We start from the raw sequence: 23,093 nt of genomic DNA, 5'->3' as shown, positions 1-23,093 counted from the left end.
GAATGTGGTTTTTAGTAGATCAACAAGACTTAGGGGTATGCTCTTAACTAGAGAGTAGAAGAGGTATGACCAAATTACCCAAAACTTTAAACAATCTAGACAAATTTTAGATGACGAATCACAAAGATCCACAACTATGAATGCACATGAGTCACTTTAAGTTCTTCTAATACCTAAATGTAGTCTATCCAATCGACTGAATGTAAAATGAAACAATGCAAGACTATCTAACAATGCATACTATGTAAGAAGAGAATGTATGATCAACTAAGCAATACCTAGAGTACCCAAATTACTAAGATTTCACAACAACTACTTGTTTTCTACGCAGTAGCTTACATCAACCAAATCCCAAACTTCTCACATGACCATGAAAATGCGCATGCACTAACTTGCATAGAATATAGGAAATAAGATAATATTGTAAATGAGGGAAATAAATCTTATAACCACTAAAAAGAAAGAAGCAAAACCTAGTTTATTTGCAATCCCACAACTTTCATTAACAACACATTTCATTCCAAGCACCATACAAGAACTAAAAATAGACTAACATGAATGAAAAAATCAAAATATGGATGTAGAGTCTCACAAAGTAGTCCTAGCCATAGGGGTTTGCCCACATCAAAATTTTGTTGATTTTATTTACTTATCAAATAGTTACATTTATAGGTCCTTTAGAATTGGCCAGTTACATTTGATGATTACTCAACATAGGATCTCCGAATAGATACATTCCAAAAATAGGATTGATTGGTCAGTCGCATGTTACAAAGTTTTAGCCTATGAGGAAAATGTCGAATATGGCTATAGTATAAGAAAGTGACAAAGAGAAAGGGTGACACTTGTCATATCTTGTAGGGAGAATGTAATACTTTGTCAGAGCATCAAATTTTCTTTGGAGCTATAGATTTGGCTCTATAGGCCTTCGTTACATTAGTTATATTCTTCAGCTCATGGACACTTGGAATGAGAATATTGTTAGCTCTGATCATCAAATAATTATGCATTTCTATTAATTCTTCAACTCTAGAGACCCCTGATTGGAGCTTCACTATTGTACCCTTTAGAATAAAATCCAATGCTGGAAGTTCTAAAAATTTTACCACTTGGAAGTTTGATGGGTCAGTAGCCTTTTCAACGAATGCCAGAAACTTAGTCTTCATTTGTTCGATGTCTACCAACTAGCCTTTACTAGTGACATATGATTCTTTGTGCAAAACCTTTAAATGTTCGAATATCTTGTCCATTAGTTTCTTCACTAAATCATAGACATCTTTCAACTCATTCTCAGACTCCACTTAGCTCTCAATTTTGTATTCTAACGATTGCTTCCAATGAAGCAATGGTTCCTGGCCTATCTTGAGTATCCCATGGGTCACATCAACATTCATGTTTATGTCAATCACCTCTTGCAACGGGGCCAATTGCTCTGTCAGGCTCTTTGATGCTTTGTGCATTGAAGTCTAGTGAATTGATATTGCTTCTCTTAATCTATTAGTGTATAATAGAAAATTCCCAAGGTTCTCAATGAGAGGGGGGCCTTGGGCCTTCATTTCATCTCTGCAAGCATGACCAACTTGACCAAATTGCCTCTTCTATTGTAGCTTAAGTAGTAAATTTTTGTTCTCCTCTGCACTTGGGTCAAATGTGCTTGTAGAGGTACTTCCAAGTGTAGCTTTGATGTAATCCATCAATTCTTTATTTGAGGCTTTCATTACCTCTTTCTCTGACCTTAACTCCTCCAATCTATCTTAAATATTCACATTTGTTGATTTCCAGATGTTGACCACAGAATCATACACTGGAATGCCTATGTCAATAGTTTTGATATGAAAATCATTAGGAGTCAACTCATGAAATTTTCCCTCCTAAGGTTTTGCAATCTCCACTAACATGTGACCAGTAGAGGAATTTGTGGCCAATGCTACTATGGTCTTCTTCTTCACTTTCTTTGATACTAGTTGAGCTGAAGTTGCTTGTGCAATAAGGTCTATAGATGAAACACTTTCCTTACATCTTCTCTTCTTTCGATTAATAGTCTCTTCCAACCAAGATTAAGTTGAAAGGATATTTAGTGTTGAATTCAAGGTTTTGGGATCAAAAAGCTTCCTCACAATTGGAGGTGTCATCTTGCTTTGGTTGGCAAAAGGAAAGGAAGTTGTTTTAGTAATAGAGAGGGCTAGAGTGTCACCTACTTGGGATGCTTCCTGCTCTTGGCCATCCTGAGGGTTATTGCCACCATCAAGATTCATGACTGGCACTAGGGAGGAGCCCTTTGCTACTAGTTTCTCCATCTCCTTTTCTTTGTCTTTATTTTTCTTTGTCTCTTTGTCTTCAACTTTTCTAGTATTTGATAGAGATCCTTCTCCATGAGTTGGAGTTATTTGTATATTCTTCTTAGGAGGTTGGTATCCTCCTCCACCAATAGAATGTGTTAGTTTGGTTGATGTTGATGTAGTAGTAGTAGTGAATGTAGGAATTGATGATTAGGTTGTTCTAGAAGCTACTCTAGTAACAAAATGTGCAACTCTAGTTCTTGTGTTCCTCACTTTGGTCCACTCTACGCATTTTTTTGGCCTCTTGATGATACCTTGCATAAATACTTCCATTGTATCAATAAGAGGGCCATCAGGAAGAGTTGACACTATAGGAGTGTCCTTGATTTTCTCATAAGTTACAGGATCCATTTAAGAGCCATCATCTATAAGATCACTAACATCAACAATATTATTATACAACTTTATCTCATCCAATGTCAACCTAAACTTGTACTTTTCTTTGGTTTGGTATTCATCATAACATCCAACCCAATAGTCTTCAATATCTGGAATATGCCTATGAGCGCACCCTAGCTTTAGATGATATTTTACAAAGTTAAAAGGGTCATACTAGGGTCTTATCACCTCATGATCAATTAATTTAACTCTATTATCAAAGGCTTTAACTAAATTATGGGCATCAAATCTTGAGGCATAAGAACAAGGTTCTACCATGATTGGAAAAGGAATTCCAATCATTTTCTTAACATTCAAACATAAGGTATTCACTTTTAACTTATCTATCTATACAACTCAATAAGAACTACCTTATCTTTAGGATATCTAGGGAGTCTCTTTGAAAAACCATTGAATACACCAATCCTCAGTTAGGAGAAAGATGGAAATTGGATGAAATAACATTTAAACTAGTTGGCCATTGATATGGCTTCTGGTGAGAACCTCCACTTAGGGCACCCTTGTAATTCTCGACAAAACCTCATTATGAAGGCATCACTTACCTTTACATATTCTTCAAAACTCCTCTGCAGTTATAGGTGGGATAGAATTTGTACACCTTGGCATTTTCATCAAAGTCTTCGATACTGGAAAGGCTGGGCTAGAGATGATGTGTGGCTAAGACGTATATGAAATATGATGAAATAAATAATTGTTTGAATGCCTTTTCCAAATTTAGCCAAGAGGAAAACTCCTCATATATAATTTGAGCCTAGTCAATTTGTAGTCCTTCAACACAAATGACCTTGACCAAGTAGAATTGATGCTTAATTAAATCCATAATATCCTCCTTTCCTTTTAATCTTAGAAATAGTTCCAAGATATCCACAATTCCCCTCTTTAGATTAGTTCCAAAAAGATTCCTTGGCATATTACTCTTTTTGCCACAAGGAGTCTGAAACCATGTTCTTTGCATGTCTTCTCTCCTTAGAGTCTTTTTCTCATTAAACATATATGTAAATGAAGAAAAAAAGAGATCTATTTTGTCTGTAGATTGTATCTCTCAATACATTCCTTTACCAAATGTGGTGCTTGCATATCCATAGGGAACCTGACAGCTTCAACTGATATGCTTTCTTTTAGTTTCTATGTAATTGGATAGATGGGTTGGGTATTAAGTCTTATGTGTAGATCACCTAGGTTGTAAAACTTGAAGGAAGTATCAAAAAGGTATTTTAACTCGCTCTCTAATCCAACCAGAAAATCATACTCGGAAGCTCTGATTACCATTATCTTCTAGTTTCACACAAAGAAAAAAATGATTTGAACAAAATAGCCATTATGAAATGAGGAACTTTGTTTGGCAAAAATTTAGTCATATAGATTCAAAATTTTAAATGTTGGCACCACATGAATGAATAAATCGCAACTAACAATCGTAATCACTAATACATTTGGGGTCAAATTGTGATAGTGGTGTAATTTGTGGTGATTTTCATATTTTTTTGGAATTATCCTCGACATTGTCTAAATACCAACATCAGCGTCATAATTACAATGCTCGCGTGATTATAAACAAATTTTTTTTGACATAAATCATTTCCCATTTGTTTTGATTATGGTGGAGAGCTACGCACAAAAGAGGGTGGAGAGCTTTGAACAAGGGTGGAGAGCTCCGAATATTGTTGTACCCTTGTCATTGGTGCATTTCGTTGCTGTGATCTTTGCATTTCATTGTTGTGCCCTTGCTCTATGCTTTTGTTGTCATCGACTTGTAATCTCTGTGTCCTTGCTCTGGGATTTCATTGTCATGCCATGCCCTTGCTCTTTGATTTCATTAGTGTGCCCTAGCTCTACAATTTTCTTCAAGGGAGCTATGTAAATGTTTGTTTCTTTTCCTTCTGAATAGGCATCTCTTTGTATTTCCTTCTAAAAATGTATATTTAGAGATCTTTTCTAAGGTTCTTATTACATCTTAGCACAATAGAAAAATTCATATAGTTACATACATATTCCAAAATCCAAACTATAAAAAAATAAAACTCACTCAACTTGTGCTAAGTGACTTACATCAAGGTAAGTGCACCAACTTGTAGTGCCAAAAAGATGACACCCTTTTTTTCTAGTTTTACAAAGCATGTACACATTATAGCATGCATGCACTATGGCTTGGGCTATCCAAGTGCGCTTTGTAAAGATTTTTATTTTTATTTTTTATAAATGGGCTACAAACCCGCAACCCATTTCATTTTAACTTCATTTTGCAAGATTTCCTCCTCATAGTGTGTGCATGGGTTGAAGGAATTGAAGATTTTTCCTACTTGCCTCCTCAAAAGCCTCCTCATTGCCAAAGTTCAAGATCGAATCACGCCATATGTTGTCTACCCTTATTTTCGCATTATTTTATAAGTTTTTGCATTGTTTTATAGGTTTTTTTTTTCAATTTTTCTTTAGATTTGTTTATTTATTTAGATTGCAATTGGTTTCTTATCAAGAAATATGAATAATGAACTAAAAAATCCCCAAAAATATCCAAACCAAAACCCTCCACAAGATCCAAATGAAAACCCTCCACAAGATGAGAATCAAAACCGTCCACAACAAGAACAAGAAATTTCACAACCTACATCAATTGGAATACCTCCTCCAACAAGAAAACATAATAAATGAAATAGAAAGAGGCAAAAATGAATTAGAAACACTCATTCGTAGGTTGAAATCTTGTAGACAAACCAATCCAATGAGAGCACAATTGGCATCCTCCCTCGAGTCCATTATGACCCATGTAGCTTCTGTTAGTGTTCAGTTGGATATTTGGTGTATTAAGAGGGATGAACAAAAAAGATATTATGCAAAAAAATTATCATATCAAGATGTTAAAAAAAATAAAAAACCAAAAGGTAGCATTTGTGCATTGTTTAGAAAGCCTGGTGAACAAAATACTGTTAGAGAGACAACTAAACAGTTCCTCATCCATTGGTGCATACATGATGGTATTAGAAATAATTTTTGGGATAGATGGTGGATGATCTTTGATGCCTCTCCTTGCAATAATCATGAGGTCCCGATGCATTTCTTAAGGAAATTGTATTGTGAGTTTGTCCTTGGGGAGATCCCTAATTATTTTGATATATTAGAATCTCAGGGTAGAGGTGGGGGGTCATCATTTGAGAGGTCGGGGGCACATCATGACCCTAATATAGTTAGGGCACCTGTTGTCAAGCCACATGGTGAGCATGTGATTATTCCTTCAATTGTGAAGGAACATGTAGAGACTAGCACTCTAGGGACTATTAATGCTTTGACGTAGACCCTCATTCATTGTATGAGTCCATTTGTTGAGGAGGAGCCTTCTATGCGTTGTGGTCACATGTGTACATCATGTGGATCCTTATGCACATTTGGCAGTCATGCTGGAGATAGTATTGATGATGGGCTAGTTATTGATCAGTTCCCGAGTCAGACATTTGGCATTGAAATATAGGTAAATTACAATTATAATAAACTAATTTGATCACATTTCATATGTATAGTGAATGACAAATTAATTAGCATGTATTGACATTGTTCAAAATTTAGGGTAAGAGTGTTGGTAGCCTTGGTAGAGATCCCTTAGCTCCATTTTTTGTCTCGTTGATGAGTCCAAAGGTATGTATCGATTTAATCATTTAAATTAATATATATATTTATTAAGTACTAATATGAAGGATTGACAAAAAACAATTGTGCATGTGCATCAGTTCTCTATAGGACCATCAACATTCACTAGGGACTTTGAGCCTAGACATGATACGAGATTCATAGAGGTACATTTGTTTCATGTTTCATGTTACATGTAACTTGTATTGTATGACATGTAGCTCTTGACATCTGAGACTCCTCATCTTCGACAGTTCGTCAATTGTGGAGTTGCTGCAGTGATGGCTAGTTTAGATCCATTGACTGAGGTATGAAAGAATTTTCTTGGTTTTAGTTGTTGTTTATAATAGTTAGTATCAAAATTTCTAATGTTATTTATAAGTGATTATATTGATTGAATTTTTGTAGGGCTTTGTTACACTCGATCATCCGTGACCCTTTAATGTAGATGTACATAGTGACTATTTGATGGCAGTAAGAAAATAATTAATTTTGTGTGTTCATATATTTGATTTCAATTTATAATAATTATTTATTCATATCTACTTTGTTTGTATCAGCTTAAGTTAGAGAAGAGCCTAAACAAGAGGACGAGGGAGTGTGTGAGGAAGACCCCATCATCCCCATCATCTCCCTCTACATAATGACCAAAGACCTCTAGGGATTTGTTTCCTTCCCCCCATGGGAAGGAGAAGATATAGTTGGTAGACACACATGTATAGGCATTAGTGGACATATATGTTAGATTTTATGTTAGTGGACATATTTGATATACATTTGATGTATATATGACATTTTATATTTGATGTATGACATATATTTGATGCATGCCATTATTAGACTTATTCAATTATTGGTTAATATATGATATGTTTTTTCATGTACAACATTATTGGTTATCATAATATATTGTGTGTTTTTTAATGTATGACATTATTGGTTATCATTTTATATTATATGTTCGTTCATGTATGACATTATTGTTTATCATAATATATTATGAGGTTGCATGGGTACTTGTACCCACACCCCTAGTACTCGTACCCATGTACCCAAGTACCGAGTACACGTATCCCAAGTACTGATTACTCAGTGGACGGCATCATAGCCAAGGACCTTGATAGAGATTTTAGATTATTATTTTTGGTTTTTTATTTGTGTATCAGCTCATTGTTTATCAAGCTTAACTTAATAGCTAATCAGTTTGAAACTTTGATAGAATATTGATTAACAATAAACTTTATCACTGTTCAAGCATAATTTTATTATTTCCAATATGTCATCGTCATATGATTTATGATTTTGTTCATGTTTAAAGTTTTCCTTCTCTGTTATTTTTTATCAAGCTTAATTCAATACCTAATAAGTTTGAAACTTTGATACAATATTGATCAACAATAAACTTTATCAGTGTTAAAGCCATAAATTTATCATTTGTAGTATGTCATTTTCATATGATTTATGATCTTCTTGTTCATGTTTAAATTCTTCCTTCTATGTTATGCATCTAGACATTTATCATAAATTATTATTGCAAACATATAAAAAATCTAAAACTGAAAACAATACATTACAATTGCAAACTTTATCATTATTCTTGATTTGAAAAATCATTGTCATGACTCATAAATTCATGTTTTCTATAAATATAAAAGTATAATTAAAAATAAAGTTTGACATACACAAGTGCCCCCGTCCCCTATTATAAAAAATAGTTGTACCCGTACACATACCCTAAGTACCCCAAGTATCCTTGTCCCCGTGCAACCTTGTATATTATATGTTTGTTCATGTATGACATTATTAGTTATCATATGTTAGTGAACAAATTATCCTCTGAAGAAATAAACATAAATTAACTCTAAATGCCCAGATAGGAAGATTGAATCAACACTAACATCATTAATGGAGAGTGTACACTGCCAGTATTTCAAAGAAGAGTCATCATAATAAGTTTGATCTAATGATATTTTTTTGCACTCAAGTCACTGGATTTATTTTTAAACCTATGATCGGACTGGTGTAGAGCAAGGAGCAATAATTTTGTGCTGAGATTTATAAATTCTTCTTGGCAAAGCTTGCCTCTTCATGGCAGAAGATGAGCATTAGCCTTCTTTTTTTTATTGAAATCTGAGACGACTCCTTGCCATCATTAATGGAGAGTGTACACTACCAGTATTTCAAAGAAGAGTCATCATAATAAGTTTTATCTAATGATCTTTTTTTGCACTCAAGTCACTGGCTTTATTTTTAAACCTATGATCGGACTGGTGTAGAGCAAGGAGCAATAATTCTGTGGTGAGATTTATAAATTCTTCTTGGCAAAGCTTGCCTCTTCATGGTAAAAGATGAGCATTAGCCTTCTTTTTTTTATTGAAATCTGAGACGACTCCTTGCCAAGGCTTCATGTTAAGTCCAACTTCTCAACTCAGGATGTGCCAACCGAATGGTGAATATGAATTTACAATTCTTCACACTTGTATTTCTACTTGTGAGTGTTGCAAACACGGAGATGATGGCATTAAATCTCACCTTTTAATGTTAAATTATAAACTGTGATTTTCATTTGGCTGTTAAAAACCATCAAACCAATTTGTACCTCTTAGAGGGGATCAGGGGTCCTGATTAGTCATTGTAGAATGGCTTTGATTTCTATTATATCTTCACATACTTGGTGAGGAAACTAACCTGCACCTTTCATGTGAATGACTTGGTGGAGATCAGGATGCTAATCACCCTAGAGTGATTCCATCCACGAGATAATGTACCTAGGCCTCTTTATTCATTCTATTGAATCTCCACGAATATTCAAACAAACAAGTTATGATAAAGAAAGAGCGTATCTACATTGTTGTATCTGGCTATGGGAGTTTAAAATGGGGAATAATCAATACATCCCAGAATAATGAGTGTCTCTTTTTACAACCTGACATCATCATTCCTCACATTTTTAGATTCATCTACTTTGTATTTAAAAGTGTACTGCTTGTTGAGTGAATGTATAAATGCTTTTTGTGCCTCTCATGATATTAATGGTAGCTAATGCACTTTATTCTCTTCTTCCAAACTATGATAGTGCTGCATATTCTTTAAGTCCATTTTCCCAACATATCTCATGAATTTGGTCTTCAGAACTGGTACCATGAATCTTAAGAAAAGATTTTGAGTTTCTACTTTTAGTCTTTATAAGTTATCAATGTCTGATCATCTCATGATAGACAATTGTAATTATAATTGCTTTGTATAAAAAGATTTAAAGTATTTCTTCTTCTTAACACTTAGCCTGAATCTCCCTCAATGACATCACACATGGAATTGAGAAAAAATTGTGTATTTGATCTTTTGAACATTGACTCTTAAGCCTTTTGAATTCAGACTGAAACTAGAGGCTGAACTTCAATCTTGACAACCACTAAATTTTGGTGTTAAATCATATGTGGATTTTGAACTTTTCTTGAACTGAACCTACAAAATGCCTCTTTGAACCACTTTGAACTTCTTTAAACCTCAGTTCAAAGCAGTTTGAAACCATAAATTAATTTTATAAAAAATTATGTCTATATTGCGTAACAACATTATAATACATATCTTGTTTTTATTGCTTACATTTTAAGTACTCGGAGCTAATGGAATAGATAGTTAGATCCCATGATAAATGGTGATGGAGATTTGGTAGTTGGCAAATTTGTACTAGCCAATACTACAAGTTTTAGCATCACTTGAGATGGCATCCCAAAAAAAAAAAAAGAAAGATGTCTAAAAAGTGAGAGAGGTTATTGTAGGTCTCTACAACATGGTCCTATAGGACCTAGAATCGCATCCATACCTCACACGAGCTCCGAGATGTACCCTATCAAAGATGGATGTCCTATGACATTTAGTGACCCTTAGGGATGTTTTAGTTTGATGTGCCCAAGAACTTTCAAGCACACAATGAGATAGGATGAGCTTGGGGCTAGGGTTTACCTAGCCACCTAGAGCTAACAAAATAGATAGTTCGATCTCACGATGAATAGTGAGGGAGATTTGGTAGTTGGAAACTTTGTACTGGCCAACACTACGAGTTTTAACATCACCCAAGATGGCATAACAAAATCAAAACAAAGAAAGATCTCCGAAAAGAGAGAGAGAGTTTATTGTAGGTCTCAACAACATGGTCATATAGGACCTAGAATCGCATCCAAACCTTGCACGAGCTCTGAGATATGCCCCATCAAAGATTGCTTCCCTATGGCATTTAGTGACCCTTAGAGACTTTTTACTTCAACATGCCCGAGAACATTTGATCCCTCAAAAGGATTGGGCGAGCTTGGGACTACGGTTTATCCAGCCACTTGAAGTTAATAGAATAGACAGTTTGATCCCATGACGAATGGTGAGGGAGATTTGGTAGTTGACAACTTTGTACTAGCTAACACTACGAGTTTCAACATCACTAGAGATGGCATCACAAAATCAAAATAGGTAATATTTTCAAAAAGTGAGAGAAGTTATTGTAGGTCTCTATAACATGGTCCTATAGGACCTAGAATTGCATCCATACCTCACACGAGCTCTGAGATATGCCCTATCAAAGATCGCTGCCCTATGACATTTAGTGACCCTTAGGGACGTTTCAGTTCGGTGTGCTCGAGAATGTTTGAGAGCTCAACGAGACTGGATGAGCTTGGGGATAGGGTTTACCTAGCCATCGAGAGCTAACATAATAGACAATTTGATCCCACAATGAACAATGAGGGAGATTTGGCAGTTGGAAACTGTGTACTGGCCAACACTACAAGTTTCAGCATCACCCAAGATTCCATTGCAAAATAAAAATGGAGTAAGATCTCCAAAAAGAGAGAGAGGTTATTGTAGGTCTCTAAAACATAGTCCTATAGGACCTAGAATCACATCAATACCTTGCACGAGCTCTGAGATATGCCCCATCAAAGATTGTTGTCCTATGACATTTAGTGACCCTTAGGGACGTTTCAGTTTGACGTGCTAGAGAATGTTCGAGCGCTCAATGGGACTGAATGAGCTTGGGACCAGTTATGGTTTACCAAGCTAACTAAAGCTAACAAAATAGAAAATTTGATCCCACGATGAATGGTGAGGGAGATTTGGCAGTTGGCAACTTTGTACTCACCAACACTATGAGTTTTAGCATCACTTGAGATGGTGTCACAAAATCAAAATAGAGTAAGATCTCCAAAAAGTGAGAGAGGTTATTGTAGGTCTCTATAGCATGGTTGTATAGGACCTATAATCGCATCCATACCTCACACGAGCTTTGAGATATGCCCTATCAAAGATCACTACCATATGGCATTTAGTGACCCTTAGAAACATTTCAGTTTGGCGTGCTCAAGAATGTTTGATTGCTCAATAAGATGGGATGAGCTTGGGGCTAGGTTTTACCCAGCCACCCAAAGCTAACCTAATAGACAATTTGATCCCATGACAAATAGTGAGGGAGATTTGGCAATTGGCAACTTGGTACTAGCCAACACTACGAGTTTTAGCATCACTTGAGATGACATCACAAAATCAAAACAGAGTAAGATCTCCAAAGAGAGAGAGAGAATTTATTGTAAGTATCCACAACATGGTCCTATAGGACTTAGAATCACATCCATACCTTGCACGAGCTCTAAGACATGCCCCGTCAAAGATCGTTTCCCTATGGCATTTAGTGACCCTTAGGGATGTTTCAGTTTGGCATGCTTGAGAACATTTGAGCGCTCAACAAGACTGGATGAGCTTGAGGCTAGGGTTCACCTAATCACCCAGAGCTATCAAAACAAACACTTTGATCCCACGACGAATGGTGACGGAGATTTGGCAGTTGACAACTTTGTATTGGCCAACACTACGAGTTTCAGCATCACCCGAGATGGCATCGCAAAATCAAAATAGAGTAAGATATCCAAAAAGAGAGAGAGTTTATTGTAGGTCTCTGGAACATGGTCCCATAGGACCTAGAACTGCATCCATACCTCACACAAGCTCCAAAATATGCCCCGTCAAAGATTGTTTCCCTATGGAATTTAGTGACCCTTAGGGATGTTTTAGTTCAGCATGCTAAAAAATGTTCTAGTGCTCGACAGGATGGGACGAGCTTGGGGCTGGAGTTTACCCAACCACCTAGAGCTAACAGAATAGAAAGTTTGATACCACGATGAATGCTGAGAGAGATATGAGCAAGATATGTATGCCTAGGCCACTTTGTGCAAGATATGAGAAAAAGTTGTTGATTAGGCCAAATTGACTCTTCTTGAGTTTTTGGTCAAGATAGCCTAGGATTAGGTGTTTTTAGTTGTTTTTAAATAATTTGGAACCTTTTCAATTTCCTAGAATTGAAATCTAGTGAACTTTGCATTAGTTGCACTTTTTGTGCAAAATTGCAAAAGTTGCTTAAAAATGCAAATCTAACTAGAAACCTTCTAACCTTCAAAAAAATGTTTCCCATTCTTTTACACCTAAGCATGTATAGTTAAAACTTACCAAACTTCTATTTGCAACTTTTTTGCAAAAATTACAAAAGTTGCTCAAGAAACTTTTTGAGCAACATTGCAACTTTGCATTTACAAGACTTAGGAAGCTAGGATATTCAAGTTGGGCATGATACCTCAAAGTTTTCATTGAAATATATTAATGATCTTAATAAAACAACAATTGTCTCATTTCCACCTTTAAATGGAGACTTCAGTTTAAATGGAGATTTTCAGTTCCCAAACATGTCCTAGTCAAGTAGATGACTGGTTTACAAAGCAACTAGTAGGAAATGGGGTCATGGAAATGAGCTCAATGCTTAGGAAGGTTCGAAAAAACTAAAGAAACTTATTTCCAAATGCTCAACCTTTCACCAATTACCAAACTCCTGCCATTCCCAAATCAACAGGCTACAAGAGGTCAAATCCTTTATGGTACTTGACCTAGGGCTTTATTGGAAAATTTGCAAAACACATCCTTTAGTCTTCAAACCCTGAAATCTTATAAAGGACCCTAATAAATACCATTTCTCTTATGACCATGAAATTTCAACCAAGGAAATTGTAGTTAGAGGCCCATTTTTGCTGTGTGTACAAAAATGTTGTCTTAAAAACCTAGTTTCACTAAAAATGCAATAACTTGAGTTAGAGAACATGTAAAATGATGAGACCAGAAGAAAAAAAAAGCAGATTCAAATATCTATTCAAAAATTGATCACATCTGGTTTGAAAATCTATACATTTTGTGCAGTGTGCAAACAACACTAAAAATGACTCAAAAACTGAATTTCTTTCTTTGCAACTTCTTCCAATCCGTATATTAATGCCCTCTAGACCTCACAAATGAGGTATATATATATATATATATATATATATCCTATATATATTTTAATGGTTAGAACCAATATTTTAATAGTTATAACCCTTTTCCCACTAAGTCACAAATTTGAGCAACTTTTACAACTTCAAACAATGGAACTTTGCATAAAAAGTGCAATTTTTACATTTTTCACTTGATTCCACTTCTAAGACTTGGAAAAGGTTCCAACATACCTAAAACCAACTAAAAACAACTCAGCCCTAGGATTTCTTGACCAAAAACATTAAAAATCCTAAATTTTCCTAATGAGAAACTTTTGCTTATAAATTGTATAAAGTGCCTTAAGCATACAAATTGGTGTCTTTCTTTGACAAAGATGGACTTCTCATCCAAGGGTTGTTTATTCTAGCCTAAGTAGGTTAAAAAAAACATGAAAACTAAAATATAAACCAAGTGCCTTGGTGCTCTGCACCAGAAACATACCCCCAAACATGAATGAAAAGAGAACAATGACCATGGACAGGGTGAGATTGGTGAAATACAACAATAAAAATCTTCGTGTTTGTAAGTTTGCAATAAATGGCATCCAATACCCATACTACCACACCTAGGTCTAATTTGAATTTTTCATTTATTTAGATGAAGTGTTATAGATAGTCATTTTCACATTGTTTCTGATGCAGAGCTTACAACCTTCTTTCACCAAAAGCTTCCTAAGTGCCTAGTAGCACCCAACCCACTGTAAGATGCCAATCAGGCTTACCAGCCTTTACCCAATGTTGATCACTATTTCTCCAAGTGGACTCCACTTTTCTAAGGTCTTTCCCCTTCTCTAGGGCTCTTAGAAAACTTGGCTCAATTATAGGTTTTAGGGACACTAGCCCTCAACTAGGCCAAATAACGCAAAATGTGAAATCTGGTTTCCAAACTCCAAACTTAGGCTAGGATCAACATCACTAGCCTCATACCATAGAGATTCATACAGTTTTAGGGTTCTAACACCCCCAGAAAACCAAATTGCCAAAATCAGGTGTAGAAATCCTAGTAGGGGAGAGGACCCAGTACTTGAACACATTCTAATAGTTGTGATAAAAGTTGTTCACTAAATACCTATACTAATTGACTTAATGTCCAATTTTTTTGACAACATTGTACCAATAGTTGTGATGATAACTATTCAAAATTGAATAAAATGTACCTTGAGTTATAAAAATCAACCAATGATGTGATGCCACATTAGCTATTCAACTATGGGTACCCTTTATGCACGACCATTGGTCTCACCCTTTTTTTGGGCTGTTTTAGACAACTTGGCAAAAAGCATGCTAATGTGGCATCATAACGGGTGACGTGGACTTGAAACCTTAGTTGTAAGTGGATGACTCACCAAGTAACCTGTTGTAAAAAATTGGGAGCGATTTGAAATTTTTACGCAGGGTTTTGATAAGCGCGAAGTTAGGATGTTCAAGTACTGGGTCCTCTCCCCTAGGTGAATTTTCAGTTTTCTATGGCTAACTTCCAAACTTTCCAAATGAGGTATCAAACAAATTACCTTTTCAAATACCCTTTACTAGGTTCTCAAAGACTCCAAATTATCTTGGGTTGAACCTACTCCAGCATGTCCTAACTCTCACTTGGTTCACAGACGTAATAGGCCTAATTAGGCTAGCTTTCCAAAGAAAGTGTTAGAAAATGCGTTGATAAAACCAGAAAAACTACATGGAACTCTTCATCCCCATCCCAAATCTCCATTTCACCCTTTTCCTGGGTCAGATCGGTTGGTTTGGAAGTCTAATCACCACTTCTCCTACAAATCTAGGCTGAACACATAGGGATGTTTAGCCTAGGCCTGGCTGGTAAAAATATGAAACCTTCTCCTCCAAGCTTGAAACTCCAACATATAAAAGTATAGTTCCCTAACTTGCATCCCTCCAAGTGGCATCAAATTCCAACTATGGGATTGCAAGTTATAGGCACATATTTGCCAAAACTTTCAAATTCAGCCCCAAACAAGCGACTTGAACAAAAAATGAAATAACTTGAACAAATGGAAAGATAAATCCTTCAAACCAAAAGAAAATGAAGCCTAGTTCATTAGGCTATCCAACCATGTCAATTGATCCCTTCTCCCAATTCGTGTAGTTCTACAAAACACAAAAAAATAGTGAAAATAGCTGAAAATCAGATTTTTATTCATGCAAATGTTCACCAGTCTATACCATCATGTTGTCCTCTCCATGTGCACCATATTTAAACATGTTCTCTATGTATTCAATGGTCATAACCATATTTAAAATGGTTATGCCAATGTACAACCATTTTTGCAACCATATTGCAAAGTTGTTAGTATTTTTGCAATTTTGCTTGACAATTTTTGACAATTTTTGACAACTAACTTCCTATACACCTAGGACTTGACCAAATGACCCTAAGGACCATTAAAAACTTTCAAGGATCACAAAAATCCTATTTGCATTTAAAAACCACCAAAATTGTACAATTTGGCACTTTGGCTTATAATGGCACCTAGAGCCCAATTGACCTTAAATTTTGGTCTTATTACAACATTCTTATTAATGTTCCAAATCCAAAACAAGGACCACTATCCATTTTCCTTGGTGCCCTGCACCAGTTTCCTTCAAGCAAAATGATGTAACCATCCCCTTTCTATTCTAACTGTGACTTGGGGATGGAATATTAACATGTATTATATGTAATTATGCATACTAATGTAGGGAATAGTCAAATCATGCAGATGATCATCCAACTGGACAAGTTTGAAGTGCTTGGGTGCATGAAAATGCATTAAATTTAGTGCCATAGGCATAGCAGCGAGAGATCTGCCTAAAGGAGGCCATATTTTTTTGTAAAAAAGTAAAATTAATCATTATAAACATGGTGTAGGATCAACTAATAGGTCTTGGAAGTGATTTCTTGGTCAGATTTGAAGAGGCCCTAATTTTTGGCCTTGTTTGGTGAGGGTTTCATAAAAAACACATATAGAGAGTTGATGGGTTAAATCCAATTGAATAATCCTCACTTTAGGATCATATTAAGATACTTTAAAAAGTTTTATGGTTGGGGGATAATTATTCCATATAGTTCCTTTGTAAATGGAGAGGTTTTTATGCCTAAAAAATGGCCCACAGTGTAACAATAGAGACTTGGTACGAAACAACCATACCTCATCTTTTTATATGTTATAAAGAAGCCAAATGGGTATCCTAATATTTAATTTATTTTCTTGATGTTATGGTAAAATGTGGAGAAAAATGCAAAAGGAAAACATTTGAGGGCTAATTGGGGTTTATAGGCCTAGTAGGCTGGGATGATTGATTTACCTTAGAGATAGGCTCTTGGTATTTGGTAAACTGGTTATTTGGGGTGTATAGGGTATTCAAAATGATTATATTACTAAGAAGTCTTTGGATAAGTTATTTACCTAATTTGGGAAACTTAAACCTTAAGGTTGCATTCAGAAACCTTTGGGAAAACACATTGTTCGGAGTATTTTCTAATAGAACTTGGAAGGGCCCATCTTACTTTGCATCACTTTTCCTACAAGTGTCTATAAAGAAGATATGTAATCATACCCTAAAGACTTGATTACAAGTATAGAAGAGATACAATATGTAATTGGGTCCTAGAGCTACATTACAAGTTGTAAGTTCAATACATGTTGATATGTAGTCAAGCCTCAAATACTTAACTATGATTGTGTTAAGAGGGTGATATTCAATTAGGTCATCAAGACTAGATTTTAGAGATACAAGACTTAACCTGATGACATATGAAGATGCTTAAAGAGCTTGCAATCAATTCCTAGAGACTTGATTATAATATGTGACTATCAACAGAGAAGGATGACTTATTGGTTGGGTCTTAAGGCCTACCAACCACTTAGGCATGAGAAAACTTGCAATAAAGTTTGTGAGACCCAATTTCATTTTGGTAATTCATGTAACTTATTAATCCTTTTAAAGAAAGTCACATCTCAATATACTTTGTTATTTAAGATGAAACAATGTGTGCATTGTTCAATTCACTTGCTTCATATGTTCTTTACTCTTTTCTATCCCCACCTATATACTTCAAACTTCTACTACATGAAAAATATTTTCTAACACTTCCAACTTATTAAATGGGCTATCCCTTAGCAATTCCATGCTAGGGACCATTTCCTAAGCTAGAGACTTATCCCTTAAGTTTCTCATTTTCGTATGGTAAGGTATGCCTTAACTTTTAGGCCAATGAGTGACTCTTCCAAATACATTGTGACTTCCTACACCCTAGCTATCACACCTAGGTCTAATGACCCTTATTGATGTAGAGCACATAGCCTACTTTTGCCACTTGGTTCTTAAACCTCTAAGTGTACCAAAACCCAATTTAGGATGATGTCTTGGTTACCAGACTTTGCCAAATGATGACCTTTACTTATCCAAGTGGACTCCACTCTCCTAAGGTCCTTCCATTTTCCTAAGGCTCTTGGAAAACTTGGATCAAAATATGGATTTAGGGATACTTGTCCCAACTAGGTCAATTAAGGAAAAACAATTAAAAAGGTTTCAAGACTTCAAACTTAGACTTGATTCAACATTTCTAGGACTAAACCACTAGGATTCATGCACTTTCAAGGCCCCAACACCTTCAAAGGATCAATATCCCTAACCTAGGCCTAGAAATCCTAGTAGGTCAAAATTTAGTTTTCCTTGGAAAAATTCCAAACTTTCCAAAGGAAAATGTAAACTACTCATCTTTTCAAATACCCTTTACCTAGTTCTTGAAGAATCCAAAGGATCAAGGGCTAACTCCATTCCAGAATACCCAAAATCCACTTTAGTTTGTAGACCTAATAGGCCTAATTAGGTTGAGTTTCCAAAGGAAGTTCTTGAAGATGGGTTAATAGAATCAAATCAACCCCATGGAACTCTTCCTCTCCTTCCTAAAACTCCATTTCACCCTTCACCTGGGTTTAAACAATCAATTTGGATGCCTAAATGCCACTTCTTCTTCAATTCTTGGCTAAACACATAAGGATGTTCAGCCTAGGGCCGGGTGGTAAAAATATCAAACCAATTCCTCTAGGTCTGAAACTCTGCCATATCAAAGTACACTCCCCTAATTTGCATCCCCCAAAGAGGCATTAAATTCCAACCGTGGGTTTGCAAGTTAGAGGCACATGTTTTCCAAAACTGTAATAACTTAAGAAAATGAAAAGATATAACCTTCAAAACAAATGAAAATGAGACCTAGTTAATCAGGCTATCCAACCATGATAGTTGATCTAAATCACCAATGTGTACACATCCGTACAACTCATAAAAATAGAGAAAAAGCAAAAAATTAGAGTTTTATTCATGTAAATCTTCACCAGTCCATACAAGTATGTTGTCCTCTCCATGTAAAACATTTTTAAACATGTATTCCTTGCCTCCAATGGTCATAACCATCATTCAAATGGTTATGCCAACATTTAACTTCCTTTTTGATTATTTACCAAGAAAAGTTGTGATTTTGCATTTTTTTTGCATGACAACATTGACATTTTTTCTTTAATAACCACCTAGAAACCTAAATATTTTCCCAAAGACCCCAAGGCATTTAAATCTATCTAAAGACCTACAAACTCCTTATTGCATACAAAATAACTCAAATTCCTCGAATATGACCTTTGGTTCAATTTGGTATCTTGGCTTATAATGACACCAAGGATCCAATTGACCACTCTTTCTCTCTCTCCCTCTCTCCCTATTCAATCTAATGAACCAATAGGATCTGCTCTACATTTTAATTCTCAAGTATTGCCTCGTGGTTTGACTCACAAGCTTTCCAAAGAGTCTTATTATGTGGTTTCCACCATATTTTAACAAGTGGACATTTGATGTGACAACAAGGTTCGAATAATGAATAATCTTCCTCTCTGTTTGCCAATCCTCAAATAACCACAAGTTAGGGTTCTTTATAGAATATCATCTAAGCCATGTGCCTCTTACAACCACCGCACTGATATGGTACTCTAAACCTTCACCATCTATAACTGAGCAATCCAATTTTTGTTTGGCTTGGACATAATGACACAAATAATAATTTGTCCCTTCTTCATTGTCTTCAGGTGCAACAACAACAAAAATATGGCCTGCAATGATAAATGTACAAAATGTGGTCATTAATTCAGAAAATACTCAAGTAAAAGTTATAAAGTTACATATTGAAATTACAAAGATATATAAATATATATATTACCAGGTTGCACTAGATTAGACAAGCTGTCAAAGTCAATAGATAAATCCATCTCTACCATTTCTAGTACTTGTGGGGGATGATAGGTTTGGGTTCAAAACCTGTATATCCCATTTGTCCACCCATCCAGTTGACTCACAATCATCCTAGTTTTCCTCTACACATGATGGAAAATAGTATGTTATTTTTTGTGTGTGGATATTCCATGAACTTGCATCAGAGCTTCGAAAAGAATGCAACTCACTTGATCCTATTAGTGTGCAACAATCCTCATATGGTGTAATGTCAGTATTATCTATCAACCAAAAAAATCTACGAACCATAGACTCATCTTCCTTACCTAGACCCATTGTAGTGTTACACCACTAGATGATGTATTTTACATCTGTCAATATTGCTCCATCTTTGTACTTTTGTTCTTCACAAGCTAAGACTCTTTTGATGCATTCGCTTGCACCATCGTGCTCTCCCTTTCCATGACCAGCCTCTGTGAAATCCACATATATTGAATTCTACACAACTTGTGTATCCTATTCAACCAATAGAACATCCATCCATTCTTGAATTGAGATGCACAATTGTCTGACCAAATAATGTGTTTATGATATGGTATGCCCTTGTTAGCCAAATCTCCATAAAATAGTTGAAAACAACCATGTACAAACTTCGTAGAATGTGATCGATCATCATTGATGTAAAAATGGTACTCCCTCAAAGTCTTCCTATCATCCTCTGTACTTGTATGTGAATGCATGAATGTTATGTGAACAAATATAGAAACCTATTGAGAAGTATAATACTTTGCTTGCACATCATTTTGTGGTTGTAGCGTGTAGTTATCTATGAAGTCTATAACCAAAACAATGGTATCTAGTGGAAACGTATCCTTGCACAACTTGAATTGCAAATCCAACCATCAAACTCTATGTGTATGCCTTACATACTCGTAAATAATCTTTTCACAAAAAACTTCATGAACTCATACATTGGAATCTTTTTAATGACTAAATCACATCTTTTACCCTGTTTCTCATCTTTTAGAGCATATGTCACTACCTTAAATTTTTCGTAATCTACTATTTCATTTCTAATTGCATGTGTACTATCCATATGTTCAGAAATTGATAAAAGTTGCAAAGAACTACAAAATAAGCATGTACCATCCAAGCATGATGTCATGTAAATTTTTTGGCCATCCCCTATTTCATATAAAATTTTGGATATGAATTCCCTTAAAGATCTTGGTGGCTCATTCATGTCACAATCCTGCAAAACAAACTTAGAATGCAAAAACACACACATATGTCTAAAAACATCAAAATGGTTAGAAAATTCAATATGTATCCTACAACAACAAGTTGTGCATGTGTGATTTATCTTCACATAAAAAGGTTTACCCATCTCAAAAAATCTTTGACTTATTAGAATTTAAGGATACATACCAATAAATTTTGCAAAAAATTGAGTCTAAGTTGAGTCCAAAAAAATGTTTCACATGTGGGTCATGATTTTGGCTACCAATCCTCATTCTTACAACATCTCTTTGATTAGGGGAAACATCTATGTTATTTTTCCAAAATCTTTGATCAATGATTTCAAAGCTTCACTAATTTCTTTATCCTTTGGCAGTAATCTACCGCTAAATTTCTATAACTAATTTTTTGTTGGATCTTCCAATCTCTCACACCTTACCATGGCTCTCCTTAGAGTATCTCTATTAATTTTCAATGTTTTCCTTGTCTTTCTCATGAGTCGAGCTTTCTTCATTTGGGTACTTACTATTGTTGATGTAAGTACTCGTCTTGTGATATTACTATCTTTGGTGCATGATTTAGAACCCATTTTGTCATAAGCACTCATTAGATTCTTTACAGTGTTTTTTTTCATTTGAATCATCCATTGTTCTTAGCCCAAGAATATTCATGATAGGCCTAAATTTCAAATTTCTCATCATTTCAACAAATAATTGGCATTGACCTATAATATTTAATTCTTCAAAGAATAATCTCCACATGCGATTAACTTTTTTTTGACAAGTATGCTTGCTAATCTTGTTAGGCATTGATTTCAAAATATTAGTATCAATATCAATCAAATATTTTGGTCTTCTAAAATGAATTCTAGAAGGTGTTATAATCTCTTCTATTCCCTCAATATTTTGAACATCAACATAAGGTTGAGTGTTTTGCGTACCTTGAATTGAATATGATGTGCCTTGGCAATAAGATGCAAAAGATGGAATATCACCTACTTGATATGTTGATGTTGTGCCTTCAACATGACATGATGGAGTATGTATATCGTCGAATCTACAAATTAGCATCTCTTCAACATTAGAGGATGATATGACTCCAATATTGGAAGATGGTGTAGCTTCACAACTCAATTGTCTTCTTGAGCATAACAGTCTCATTCATTCTCTTTTTCTTTCCAATTCTTCCTCTTTGTTCCTTTGATTGGTGGTTCTTGTTCCTCTTCGAAAGTCAATTATTCATTATTGCTTTGCAATTTTTTTTGTTCACATAGTAGTTTTATTTTATCCTCTTTAATTGCCAAATTTGTCTCCCTCTCTTCCTTTGTTTGAGTTTTTGGTTTCTTCTTTTTGATTTCATCCTTGGCACGATGATGATTTCTATATGTCAAATTATTCAAACATGTAAATTACTTACAATTTGTAAATTAAAAATCATTCAAATATATATAAAAATTACAATTATTTTAATGAATACACAATATATATTAAACAACTTGCCAAATTTCTAACCATTTCCAAATAACAATTCATTCAAACATTCAGATTTCAATGAATTCACTATATATTAAATAACATGTCAAATTATAATCAAATTTGTCTCTATATATCAACAAACAATATTTAAAAAGGACTGCACTAATCTTTTCTATAGAAAGAATATTCAAAAAGCCTTCAAATAGCATATCTAATGATTGAATTTGGTGTTTTCTAGCTTCAAAAAGTCTTCAAATAGTGTTTGCTAACTTCCAACAGATTGAAACCCATGTTTTCTGTTAGAACAACAGAATGCACAATAGAAAGAAAGCAGAATTTGGATCAAAAGGGACCCAAACATGCTTTATGACCATTTTTTGGTGAATTCACATAGTGTGTATGCACTATAGCACGTATGCCCTGTAAAGCACATACCCACTATAGTGCATACACACTATGTGAAAATAAAT

The sequence above is a fragment of the Cupressus sempervirens genome, chromosome 4 (genome assembly GCF_028749045.1).
Source record: "Cupressus sempervirens isolate cs-2001-9-10 chromosome 4, ASM2874904v1, whole genome shotgun sequence".
Taxonomy (NCBI): Eukaryota; Viridiplantae; Streptophyta; class Pinopsida; order Cupressales; family Cupressaceae; genus Cupressus; species Cupressus sempervirens.
Note: the sequence above shows the minus strand (reverse complement) of the source record.